Source organism: Apodemus sylvaticus, chromosome 10 (assembly GCF_947179515.1).
Source record: "Apodemus sylvaticus chromosome 10, mApoSyl1.1, whole genome shotgun sequence".
Classification (NCBI taxonomy): Eukaryota; Metazoa; Chordata; class Mammalia; order Rodentia; family Muridae; genus Apodemus; species Apodemus sylvaticus.
The window spans coordinates 36,759,138-36,771,198 of record NC_067481.1 but is presented as its reverse complement, the minus strand read 5'-3'; the positions used below and the strand labels follow the sequence as shown (position 1 = coordinate 36,771,198).

At 42.6% G+C, this 12,061-nt stretch overlaps 1 long non-coding RNA gene across 1 annotated transcript; it reads left to right on the top strand.

Moving 5' to 3' along the window:
• The first annotated feature begins 468 nt into the window (after positions 1–468).
• On the top strand, positions 469–10,006 carry LOC127695024 (uncharacterized). Its single transcript, XR_007979890.1, has 3 exons — positions 469–535; positions 9,133–9,276; positions 9,765–10,006. It is a non-coding gene; the product is annotated as an uncharacterized LOC127695024 (long non-coding RNA).
• The last annotated feature ends 2,055 nt before the right edge of the window (positions 10,007–12,061 follow it).

Below are 12,061 nucleotides of genomic sequence, written 5' to 3'. Positions count from 1 at the left end.
TGTGTGTGTGCACTCCTGTACTGTGGTGTGTAAATGGAGGTCAGAAGGCAACTTTTAGAAGTTCTTTCCTTCTACTGTGTGGGACCTTGGAACCAAACTACGGTAGTTAGTTGGCAATAAGCTCCTATACCCACGGAACCATTTCGCTGGCTCAGAAAGTTTACGTTTTGTTTGCCTTCCCAGCTTCTTTCTGCAGATATAATCAAATACAAATCTATTTCTCCTCCTTTTGCTAGACAAAGGATAGTATGCATTGCTATGTTCCACACATGTTTTTTACTTTTTTAAAAAAAGATTTATTTATCTAAATAGAGAAACCCTGTCTGAGACATCAACAAAACAAAACAAAAACAAAACAAAACAATAAAAACAAGATGTCTTTATTTTATTCTATGTGTGTACGTATTTTGCCTCCTTATATGTATGTATGTGTGTGCATCACGTACATGCCTAGTGCCCTTACAGGTCAGAAAGCATTGGATCATTGTGAGTCACCACGTGGATCGGAGAACCAAGCGGGTCCTCTGCAAGAACAGTAAGTGTCCCTACCATCTTAGCCTGCTCTCCAGCCCCCAGTTGAACAAGCCTTTTATTTCTTCAGTCTACGTTATTCTAAGAGTACCCTTGCTTCAAATTTACTATAGAGCTAAGACTAGTCCTTCTGTCTTCACCTCTGAAGTAATCAGATTATAGGTGTGAAACACTCCACGGAGGTCCTTGGGCAAACATATCTAATCAAAATGATTTGCTGACCAGATGTAAGAGCTCATGCTTTTAATCCCAGCACTCAAGAGGCAGAGGCAGGAAGATCTCTGTGAGTTCAAGGCCAGCCTGGTTACAGAGTGAGTTCCAGGGCAGCCAGAGCTACGTAGTGATTGTGTGTGTGTGTGTGTGTTGGTGGGAGATATATATATATATATACATCCAAAATAATACACAGGCCTGCATGCCCTTAAAGCCAAAAAACTCTGCTGAGGCCTGACAGCTTCTGAGCTCTGACTTGGTGCCACTGGACAATTTGCCAGAAGCAACATAAAAGAAAAGAATATTTTAAAACTGAACCTACGCACAGTGGCTTTTCTAACATATTTCTAAAATTTTTTATTTTTTACATCCAACATTTATTATGAGAGAAAATGTCTAAAACTATGAATTTCAGTGAAACAATGAGTTGAGGAGTCAAGGCACCAGAGGCGCATTTAACACAACGCCGCAGTTATTAATCCTACTCAGGATTTGGTGCATGGATGGGCCAAAGCTAGAACTTGACTGGTTCTGCCTCCTGTGTTGAGGTGAATGAAGGAACCAGGCAGAATCCTGTGGCTTGTCCACCCTTTCCCCAAACCCAGAAGCACACCAGCACCTGCAGATGGTAACAGTTCACCCGGGTACATTAGGGTTCTTAGCTGCACTTCATGGGAAAAAAACTATTTCAAGAAAAGACTATTATTGCCAGTTCTCTTGTGCTTTTACAAAATCACAGTACAAAACTACACGAACAGACCCAGTCAGTGGAGGTTCCTGCTTTTTCTGGATTGGTTAGATTTCAAATAAGTTACATAAATTATATTTTCTGGCTTTTTAAAAAATGTGTGTGTAAAGCTCTGGGGAGAAGTGTTTTTGTCTTTCTATCATCTGTCTATCTATCTATCTATCTTTCTATCTATTATTTGTCTGTCTGTCTATCACCTATCTGTCTGTCTGTCTTTCATCTCTCATCTATCTGTCCGTCTATCTATCTTCCATCATCTCTCATCTATCTATGTCTCATTTATCTAACATCTATCTCTCATCTTTCTGTCTGTCTGTCTATCTATCTATCTATCTATCTATCTATCTATCTATCTATCCTGTGTATGAGACAAAGAGAATGCTCTCTCTCATAAACATGCATGAGCCAAAGGTCAACACTGAATGTCTTTTCCTATTGTTCTCCATCTTAATTTTTGAGACAGGCTCTGTCACTGAACCTGGAGCTCATAGACTGACTAAGTGGGCTGGCTAGGGAACCCCTGGGATTCCCTGTCTCCCTCGCTTCAGCACTAGGGCTCTAGGCACAAGCCGCCACGCCAGGCTTTCTATGTGGGCCGGGGATCAGCTCAAATCCCCATGCTTGCACAGCAAGCACTGGCCCCCTGAGCCGTCTCCTCAGCCCTCACATTTCATGCAATTATGAAGGAAATTAAGGCAGTCTCTTCTTCCATCCTTTAATAAAATCAGTATTTAGGTGCCCATGAGTACCCTTGGGAGGCTGAGGCAGGAGAATCATTGTGAGTGATCAAAGCCAGACTGAGCTATATAATAAGATCTGTCAAAAAAGAAAAAAGCAAGCAAGCAAGCAGCTGGAGAGATGGCTCAATGGTTAAGAGCACTGGCTACTCTTCCAGAGAATCTGGGTTCAGTTCCCAGCACCCACAAACCAGATCACAACTGTTCGTAACTCCAGTCCAGGTCCAAGGTGAATGCAGGCAAAAATGCTAATGTACATAAAATAATTATTTTTAAGTGAAAAAATGTATTTTGTTAAAAGTTTTTTCCTTAGAAATTAGTATTCTTGCTTACCTTTCTTTCAAACTTTAAAACTGAAATGGCCAAGGGGCTGGAGAGATGGCTCAATGGTTAAGAGCACTGACTGGTCTTGAAGAGGACCCTAAATCTGCTTCCAGCACTCATGATTGGGCAGCTCCAAACTATCTGCAACTTGAGTCTCAGGGGACCCAATACTTTCTTCTGAACTCTATGGGCACCTCTAGTCACATATGTTCTATTCATGCAATATACACATACACATATAATACACATATACATATACACATAATTAAAAATAAATATTTTTAAAAAATCAATGGGCAAGCATATACCTGCAATCTCAGCTCTTCGGAGACTGAGGCAGGAAGATCATGAGTTCAAGGACAGCCTGGGCTGCAATGTGAGACTCTTTTCACACCCTGCCCCACTCCAAATATGGATATAATTCATATTAGAGAGTTCCAGGAGTCACGAGAAAAACATTTTAGGCAAATATAATTGCCACCTATGTTTTACCAGCTACAATCTCCCTGAGGGGGAAAAACAAAAAATTCAAGGCAAAAATTTTCTGGGAGTGGGAATGGGATATAGCAATGTATTATAGGGGTCTAGCAGTGGTGGAGCACACCTTTAATCCAGCACTTGAGAGGTAGATGCAGTCAGATCTCTGTGAGTTCAAGGCCAGTCTTGTCTTCATAGTGAGTTCTAGGACAATAAGAAAATAAATACTCTATTTTTTATTTTATTAAAATATTAAGTATTTTTTGCTTGAAGGTGAGATTACTCAGAGAGTAAATTTTCATGTTTCCAAAGGTCTAGTGACCTGGGTTTGAGAGAGGTGGGAGAATAGAATTGACTCAAGAAAGCGGTCCTCTGGCCTCAACATGCATACTGTGTAATGCGTGGCCTCTCCATATGCCTCCTATAGCCACACACCGAATGATGATGATGATGATAATAATAATAATAATAGTAATAGTAATAGTAATGATAATGGTAATAGTAATAGTAATGATAGCTGGGCAGTGGTGGCACACGCCTTTAATCCTAGCACTTGGGAGGCAGAAGCAGGTGGATTTCTAAGTTTGAGGCCAGCCTGGTCTACAGAGTGAGTTCCAGAACAGACAGGGCTCCACAGAGAAACCCTGTCTCAAAAAACCAAAAAAAAAAAAAACCAAAAAAAACTAATAGTAATAGTACTAATAATAACAACAATACTAAAACAATAGTAATAATAATAGTAGTTTTTAAAAATATATATTATAACCAAGTTTGGCAGCTCATGCCTGTAATCCTGGCACCCAGCTCTGGAGAGTCTGAGGCAGAAGGATAATGACAAATTCAAGTTTATAGCCTGGGCTACACTGCAAAATCATCTCAACAATAGGAAGAAAAAGGAAGAAGAAAAAAGGAAAAAGAAAAATGTACTGTAATTTCCCAACAGAACAGCCTTAGTCATTAAGTGTTTAATATCATTTCTCTTGTTCTGAAAAGTGAGACATGGCCTTCTGTGCTGGCAGTGCTGTGAACACATTTCCATATGCGGGGCACTTAGGAAACGGTTATTATACATGCTTTATTCTGAATATGTGTGGTTTTAGTTAGAGTGGACGCCTTACACTATTGCCGAATTTCAATGCCTTTTGTTTGGAGTGCAGTAAAGCAATCAGAGGGCACAGATCATGCCGCCAAAGCTTTTGTTCTAGCAAGGTACGTTTTCCAACTAATTCACCATTCAACTTGGTCCAGTCATAAATGTGTAGACTCAGATGTAATTGAGCTCATGGATTAGCTGTTCTGTAATAAGCATGGACACAGTGGAAGTCAATAAGTTATACGGAAGCATGGGCTAATTTTCACCCCGGGGCAGGCACCATGGCTACACTAACAGTCTCACAGTCAGCTCTTTCCTTTTAAGCTTCTATTTCTTCCCTAACACACCATGTGTGAAGAAGAAAGAGAAAAAAAGAGCATTTTTGGCACAATCTCTCATCCAGTGGGATCTGATTACTCACATACATTTCTGACATTTACAAAACCTACACTGTCCTCCAAAGGTAGTAGGGCGTGGATTAGGTTATAGAATGCAAACTACAGAAAAGACAGTGGTTTACAGTGTAGACAGACTGGGAAATGCAGCCAAGGAATAATGGAGACAGACCTAGTCTGTGGCTTCTGAGAATGTCACAAACACATGTCCTCCAAGGACAGCCACCAATGAAAAATGTTAATAAAATGTTTAAAAAATTGTTTTGAGACTCACTATGTAGCTTTGGCTTACCTGGAACTCACTATGTAGCACTGGGTGGCTTTGAACTCATAGTAATCCTCCTGCTTCAGTCTCCAGGGGGCTGGTATCGTAGGCATACGCTACCATGCCTAGCAGTGAGGAAATTTAAAAACAAATGCAATTATATATTTTTTCTTCTGCGTTTCTTCCGTCCTTACCATTAAACACTCTATTATGGAGTTTCCGCCCCACCATTCCTTTGCCCATTGCAGACCTTTGAGTCATTCCTATTCCTTACTAATGCAATTGACAATGGGGCAGTTATAAATACCAAATTGCTCTTCACAGAATCAGCTGCTTCGTAATAACTTACTGTCACCATTAAATTCCAGCTCACTTCCTTCATGCAAATGCCTTTATGGGATGATTCAGTTTTCTTTCACGGCTTCTTGGAACTACTAATCAATCATAATTCTGAAAAATAGTGCCAGGGCTTCAGCCTTGCCTCTGGCCACTGTAAGGGGCGTTTCGGTCCCTGTTTGTGCCCTTACTGCATTAGTGGCCAGCTTGTTCTTGTTGAAAATAAGGTTTAACCAACTTACCAAGGAGGGATTACACTTAATTCAGGCCAGGTTTTTAGTCACAATAGTATTTTAACCATTTTATAATTGCAGTAACCCACATGTTGCTTTCAATTATCTGTGACTCCAACTCCCGAATTGGTTCTGGCACCAGGCATGTATGTGTGCATACATACATGTGGACAAAACACTCACTCACGTGGATAAAAGATAAAACTAAATCTTTTTTTAAAAGTTACATGTATTTTAAAAATAAATACATACATTATGCCCTCTTCAGAGAGAAGGAATAGCTGTGTTAAGCTCAAAGTGATGTGGAATTTTCTTTGTCCTGGACTCATTTACTTCCAAGAGAACTCTTTGTTCTCCCCTCCTGACAAACACAAAGGCACCATGATCAGTATACCATAGAATTCTGTCCAAAAAGCCAGTATTGAGTGGCCTTTTAAATTTTGTTTACATTGTTTTGTTTTGTTTCAAGACAGGGTTTCTCTGTGTAGCCCTGACTGCCTTGATTCTTGCTTTGAAGACCAGGCTGAGCTCAAACTCAGAGATCTGCCTGCCTCTACCTCCTGATTCCTGGGAGGTCTTCCTTCCTTCCTTCCTTCCTTCCTTCCTTCCTTCCTTCCTTCCTTCCTTCCTTCCTTCCTTCCTTCCTTCCTTTTTTCTTTCTTCTTCCCTTCCTTTCTTTTTTTTCTTTTTCTTTCTTTCAGCATATGTGTAAGAGAATGTCCTGAAAAGAACAACTTAGAAAAAACCAAATTCATATGTTGTGAGGTTCATAAACACCCATCCATCCCAAGGAACTAAATGTTTCTCAGCTGGAGTCTCATAGTCCAAAGAGAGTGAGCGATATGCACTCCTAGCACCTTTGGGAAGCCAAAGGCACAGAAGGACCATTTCCTCTTCCTGTGCCTGTCTCTCAGCCCTCACCCTGTTTCCCTTAGACAGAATGGCCAGGCCACCTTCAGCACACTTCCCAAGGAGAAGCATTTCAAACACACCTTGCCTTGGCGGCTTTGGGTGGACTGCCAGGGTAAAGTAAAGGCTGTTGTCAAAAGTCTGCGTTTTCTTCATAGTCAGTCCTCGCCCTGCCTCTAAAGCATGCTTGGTTAAGGATGCTAAATCAAGACAGATTCCTTTCACCAAAAATAAAGTAAAATAAAATAAAAAAGTCTGGGAGAAGGTCCGGCAATGCTTTTTATAATAATTCAAACTGAAAGCAAATGAATGTTCCATTAAAAAAAAAAAAAGTACCACACACAACTCTATGTCTCATTTGTTTATTTTTCAAGTTATTGCCAAGAAAAGACAGTTCTTTATAGAAACTCTGTTTGGAATGAGTTCTTAGGATGAAGGAAAATGAGCTAAGGATTTGTTTTAAGAGGGACAACGTTACTGAACCAAGAAGGGGCAGAGTCTGAGCAAGCTCAGTCACTGAGCTAAGGTCTGGAGATAGTTGAAGATGTGTGTGCATTTTGTTTTATTTTATTTTTCAAGGTTCATGCTTTGTTTATTTTTGTGCTCTCAAGCCTAATTATTACTTGTTTGTGTGCATGCACACAATGGTATGGAAAGTGTGACTGCATTTGCATGTACATGTGTGTATGTGGCATTTGCATGTGCGTGTGCGTGTGCGTGTGCGTGTGTGTGTGTGTGTGTGTGTGTGTGTTGCACCCTCAGGAGGCAGAGTAAGCCCCAAACACTACCTCATCTACAACATGTCACTCTTACCCTCCCTGGATAGCAAGGGTCATCTGTCCTTCTATTTCCTTCCTTCTTCCAGTGACACATGGCTTCCACGCTTAAACTGTTTCACTGTCCTCTGCCCTGCTCTTTCTTAGTCTTTACTACCCAAAACTGCTGGGTTTGCCAACGCCACTCTGTGCATGTCCCGGGCAAGCACACTTTGTAAGGCAGCTCTTGGGTCTTTCGTCTAACCCACCACAGGCACTCTGTCTCCTTGCTGGTCTGGTCTCATTGCTTCTTAATTTCTCTTCTGCTATTCAGCCTGTTCTCAAACTTCAAAGCCAAGAACATATCCAACCACAATGAACAGGAAAGCAGCCAAAGAAAATGCCCGTTTCCTATTCTCATGTTTGGGAAGAAATATATAATGTGGGCCTGCCTCTGAGTTATCTCACTGTACAGTTTGTGAGAGAGATTCCTGGCTCTGCCTCTGTCTGGGTGATCTTGGGCAAGTTACTTAACCAGATGTCTGAAATGCTTTCTGGAACAAGGCAAAATCATAAATAAATAAATAAATGACCTTGCCCAGACTTCATTTCCCAATTATAGAGGCACTGTGGGCTAGATTAAAAGCACAGACTCTAGCCTGAAATAGATGTGGGTGGAGTCCTGGACTTCCGCTGACTCGTTCTGCGACTTTAATTTCCTCATTGGTGCTATAGAAATGAAACAACATCGACATCAGGAGACTACGACCTGCAAGGACTGAGCTAACACAAAGAGGGCTCTAGAACACGCTGACCATTACTACCCACCATGCCCCTATTTTCAGTAACATAACAACAATTAAGATCTTAGAAGGTGGGTTACAAAACGAGATGCCAATTTATGATAATAGTTCACATTAAAATAACTCTAAGTAAATTTAAGCCTTATTACTACATTTTGTTTTGATTTTTCCTTTTAAGGACTAAATCATGTGTGGCATGAGCTGGCTAAACTTGCAGCACAGCTGACATTAACTGACATGAACTCCTGATGCCCCCCTACCTCTGTCTCTAGACTTCAGAGATTACTGCCATCAATAACAGAAGTGAAAATACACTCATATGCAAATGTTCTCATTTGTTTAAGAACAATTCAGGAAGGAGTGGAAGGAAAATCTCAGGCAACCAAGATGACTTCGAGTTGAGGCTGACCTTGAGCTCCTGAGCTCTTGCCTCTGGCTCCCACATAATGGAATTACTAAGGGGTGCCGCGATCTTATGTGGCACTGAGGATCGAACCAAGGATGCATGCACACTAGGAAGGCATTTTACCAACTGAGCTACATCCCTACATTCAATATATTCATTTTTGTTGAAGCAATGTGCTGTTGAACTAGCTAGCATTTAATACCTAGTTCCACAATGAACAGAATTCAATATTGTTTTTGCAGTACAGAATTCAATAATATATATAGAGATAACAGTTTTACTGAATCAAATGGCCTTCTTCTTTAGACCCAATGAGAAGTAAGGATTGGGTATAAATCTCAATGGTAGGGCACTTGCCCAGCATGTGGAAGGTCGATCTCCAACAGCAAAGGGTCAAATGCATGAGGTGTCCCACTGTTGGGAGAAAGGGCAGTTGGACTGTTGTACAGCCCCTTCTGCTGATGTCATACCTAAATTTGGATCCTGACAAGTACTTCTAAGGGGTAAAAGAACAGTTCCCTATATCTGCCCACGCTGGCACCTAGCAATAATGCTTAGTTCAGATATTTGTTGAAAAATTAATAAAGGGCTGCAGAGATGGCTCAGTGGGTAAAAATGCTTGCCACATAAGCCTAATGACCTGAGATTGAAGCCAGAGGAAGAAACCCAGAACCCAAGGCAGAAAGAGAGAGCCCCTCCCAAAAGTTGTCCTCTGACCACAGGCATGAGGCTCCACTCCCAGTACCCACGGGCCCCACACAACTGTCTGTAGCACCAGTTCCAAGGGAGATTGTATGTTCTTCAGGCCCTCAGACACACATGCAGTGTATGGGCATGTAGTCAGAACACTCATACACATAAAATAAAAATAAATAAATCTCTAAAAATATTTTTTTTTTAATTACAGGAAATAGTTGCTGTTTGGGGCCCGGATAGGTGGCCCATACAGTGCCTGCTGGCCAAGCATGAGGACCTGAGTTTGATCCCTAGAACCCGGATAAAGCCAGATGTGGTAACACACATCTGTACTCCCAGCGCTTCCTCTGAGGAGGTGGGAAAATCCATGCAGAAATGACCCAGGCAGCATTTGGCCTGCTGTTAAATTAAAGCTCACCTTCAGCACTAACCTTTTTTGGCCTATGAGCTGACAGTAACTTTGTGCTGCCTCAAACAAGCAGGGCCAACATCTTGTTTTTCTCTTCTTAGTGTATGTTCATTTTATAATCTCTTCCCCAACTATAAGCATGAGTTCAACCTCAGCTCTCTCCTGGATTCTTCCTATCAACAGCACTGATAGCACTGGAGCGCTCTTGCTATCACAGAATAGGGGTTTGGGAGCTCTGGAATCCAGCAGGTCTGGTTTTGTTCCTGGAGGACCACCTGAGAGAGGGTTAGAGAGGTGGGGGGGCAAATGTTCTTTGCACCCAGATTTCTTTATTTATTTATAAAAGAGTATGTATCTCATAGGTACAGGGATGAAAAGGGATCATCTTTTTACACAGAGTAAATCTTCCAAATGAATGTGTTTTTACCAAAAAGCAGGCAGGCCTGCAGCCAGAAGCATCTACACTAGCCCTTATCTGGAGAGATTAAACAGAGCTGAGTTCCTGAGCTGGTGAACCAGGATTCATATTTACAGAATGCTTCTTGGAACTGGCTGATGCGAGCGCTGTGGATATAAGGAAAAGACATGTTCCTTGGCAACCAAAGGCCTCAGATTACAGCAAGAAGCAGGGGATGAAGGAACGGTAGAAGAGAGACTATGTTCAATGGACTGACTGAACGGGGGTGGGGAGGGAGGTGCCGCCATTCTTCATGTGGCAACAAATATTTCATTAAGAGCATTTAAAGAAGGTTGCAAGGACTAGAGAGATGGCTTGGTGATTAAGAATGCAGTGGCTCAGTTCCAGGACAGCCAGGGCTAAACAGAGAAACCCTGTCTCGAAAAAAGCAAAAACAAACAAACAAGAGAATACAGTGGATCCTCTTTCAGAGGAACCTGGGTTCAATTCCCACCATCCATATGGCAGCTACAATTCCATTTCCGGGGTACCTGACACCTTCTTCCGGCTTCCACAGGCACCGTGCAGTCACAAGATGCACACACTTCCAGACAGACAAAACACCCATACACATTATACAAAATAAAGTAATAATATATCTGAAATTTAAAGAAGGCTACAGCAGCCAAGAGTGGAGCCCAGTGGCAGAACATTTGCTTAACGCCAAAAATTTATGGGATTTGATTCCCAGTACCACAAAAGAAAAAGAGAAATGCATATAAACAGACTGCATACTCTTCCCTGTGTGTCACAAAGTAATTCTTTTGTCTAGAGGCTGCCCCTCCCCAGCAACAGGAATTGCTACCCGCTGTGGGGTTGGTTCCTGGTGAATCTTCCACTAGATAAGACCTGCTTAGTTTAACGTAGGTTATCTCAGATGTCTCCTGAGCCCATTCCAAACTAGACTGACACGAGGTCTGGCTGGGGAAGGCGAGGAATGCTCCCAAAGGAGCCTGACCTTTGCCCTGGCTATTCTTCAGAGATCTCCAGGTTCCTGAAAGTCCTGCTTAGATAGCAATGTTTTTGTTTGCCCAGGGGCTTTGGCCATTGGAAAAGCTAACGTGAGATTTAGGACCTGGACTTTGGGTCACAATGTTATCAGTGGCGACCTTTAGAAGGACCCAGAGACTAAAAGCCACGTGGGCATCATGTGGTCAAACCCCATTAAAAACTAAGCAGGATATAGGATGAGCTTCCCTGTGCCAGCGTGGCAACACTGTGTGGATATCATCAGGCCTCGTGGGCAGGGCTCCAGGGCTCCGGGGCTCCAGGGCTCTGGGGCTCCAGGGTTCCAGGGCTCCAGGGTTCCGGGGCTCCAGGGGAAAGTTTGACCAGAAGCTTCATATGACACCTACTGAACTCTACCTGTGTATCCCTTTCCTTGGCTGATTCTGATTTGTACAGTTCTCTCTGATAAATTATCTCCATCAATATAAAAGCTTGGGGCTAGTCAGATCGCTCAGTGGTTAGAGCACTGGCTGCTGTTGTAGAGGATGAAGGTTCAGTCCCTAGCACCCACGCAGTGGCTCACAACCATCCATAACTGCAGTTTTAAAGGATCCAACTGGGCAGCGTACAGACATTCATGCAAACACTCATACACAGAAAATAAATAAATCTTAACTGTGCGCACATCTCCTGCTGTCTGTGAGTCATCTGTGGGAACCTCTATATCTGTAGCCGGCTGAAACAAGGGTGGTCTGAGAACCTACCAACTTGGCAATGGCGTCTAAGCCGAAGTCAGACTTAGGATGATATCTGTCCCTCCTTCTGAATAGTTAGATAACACAGCACCATGGCTGCACACTGGGGAGCTGCCACACTGGAAGGGCAATGTTGTAGGAACTGGAAGTCCTTCTAAGTGAGTTTCAGCCCCCACGTAATTGTTTAGACCTTGCTACGGCCTCTCTCCCACACAAACAACCACATAACCCGCACTTCAGATCGACACCTCTTGTCTGCAAGTGTCAGAGACCCATCCTGACCTTCATTGCTAAGACTAAGTGAATACTGGCCCAGTGACCTGTGACTGGGCATACTCACCCAGGCAAAAAACAATGGCGGAAAGCCGGATGGAGGGCTTCACACTGCCTTAACTTTCTAGGAACAGACATGGCTCTAGAGAGGCTCTCTGCTCTGTTTCTGAGCTCTAATCACTGAGTCTCTGGTTTGCACCCCAGTATCCCATTCTGCTCACTGGGTCCACATTACTTACTTTCACTGTGACTGGGGTGGGGGTGGGGGTGGGGGTGCATGGTTTGTTATTTGCTTAAA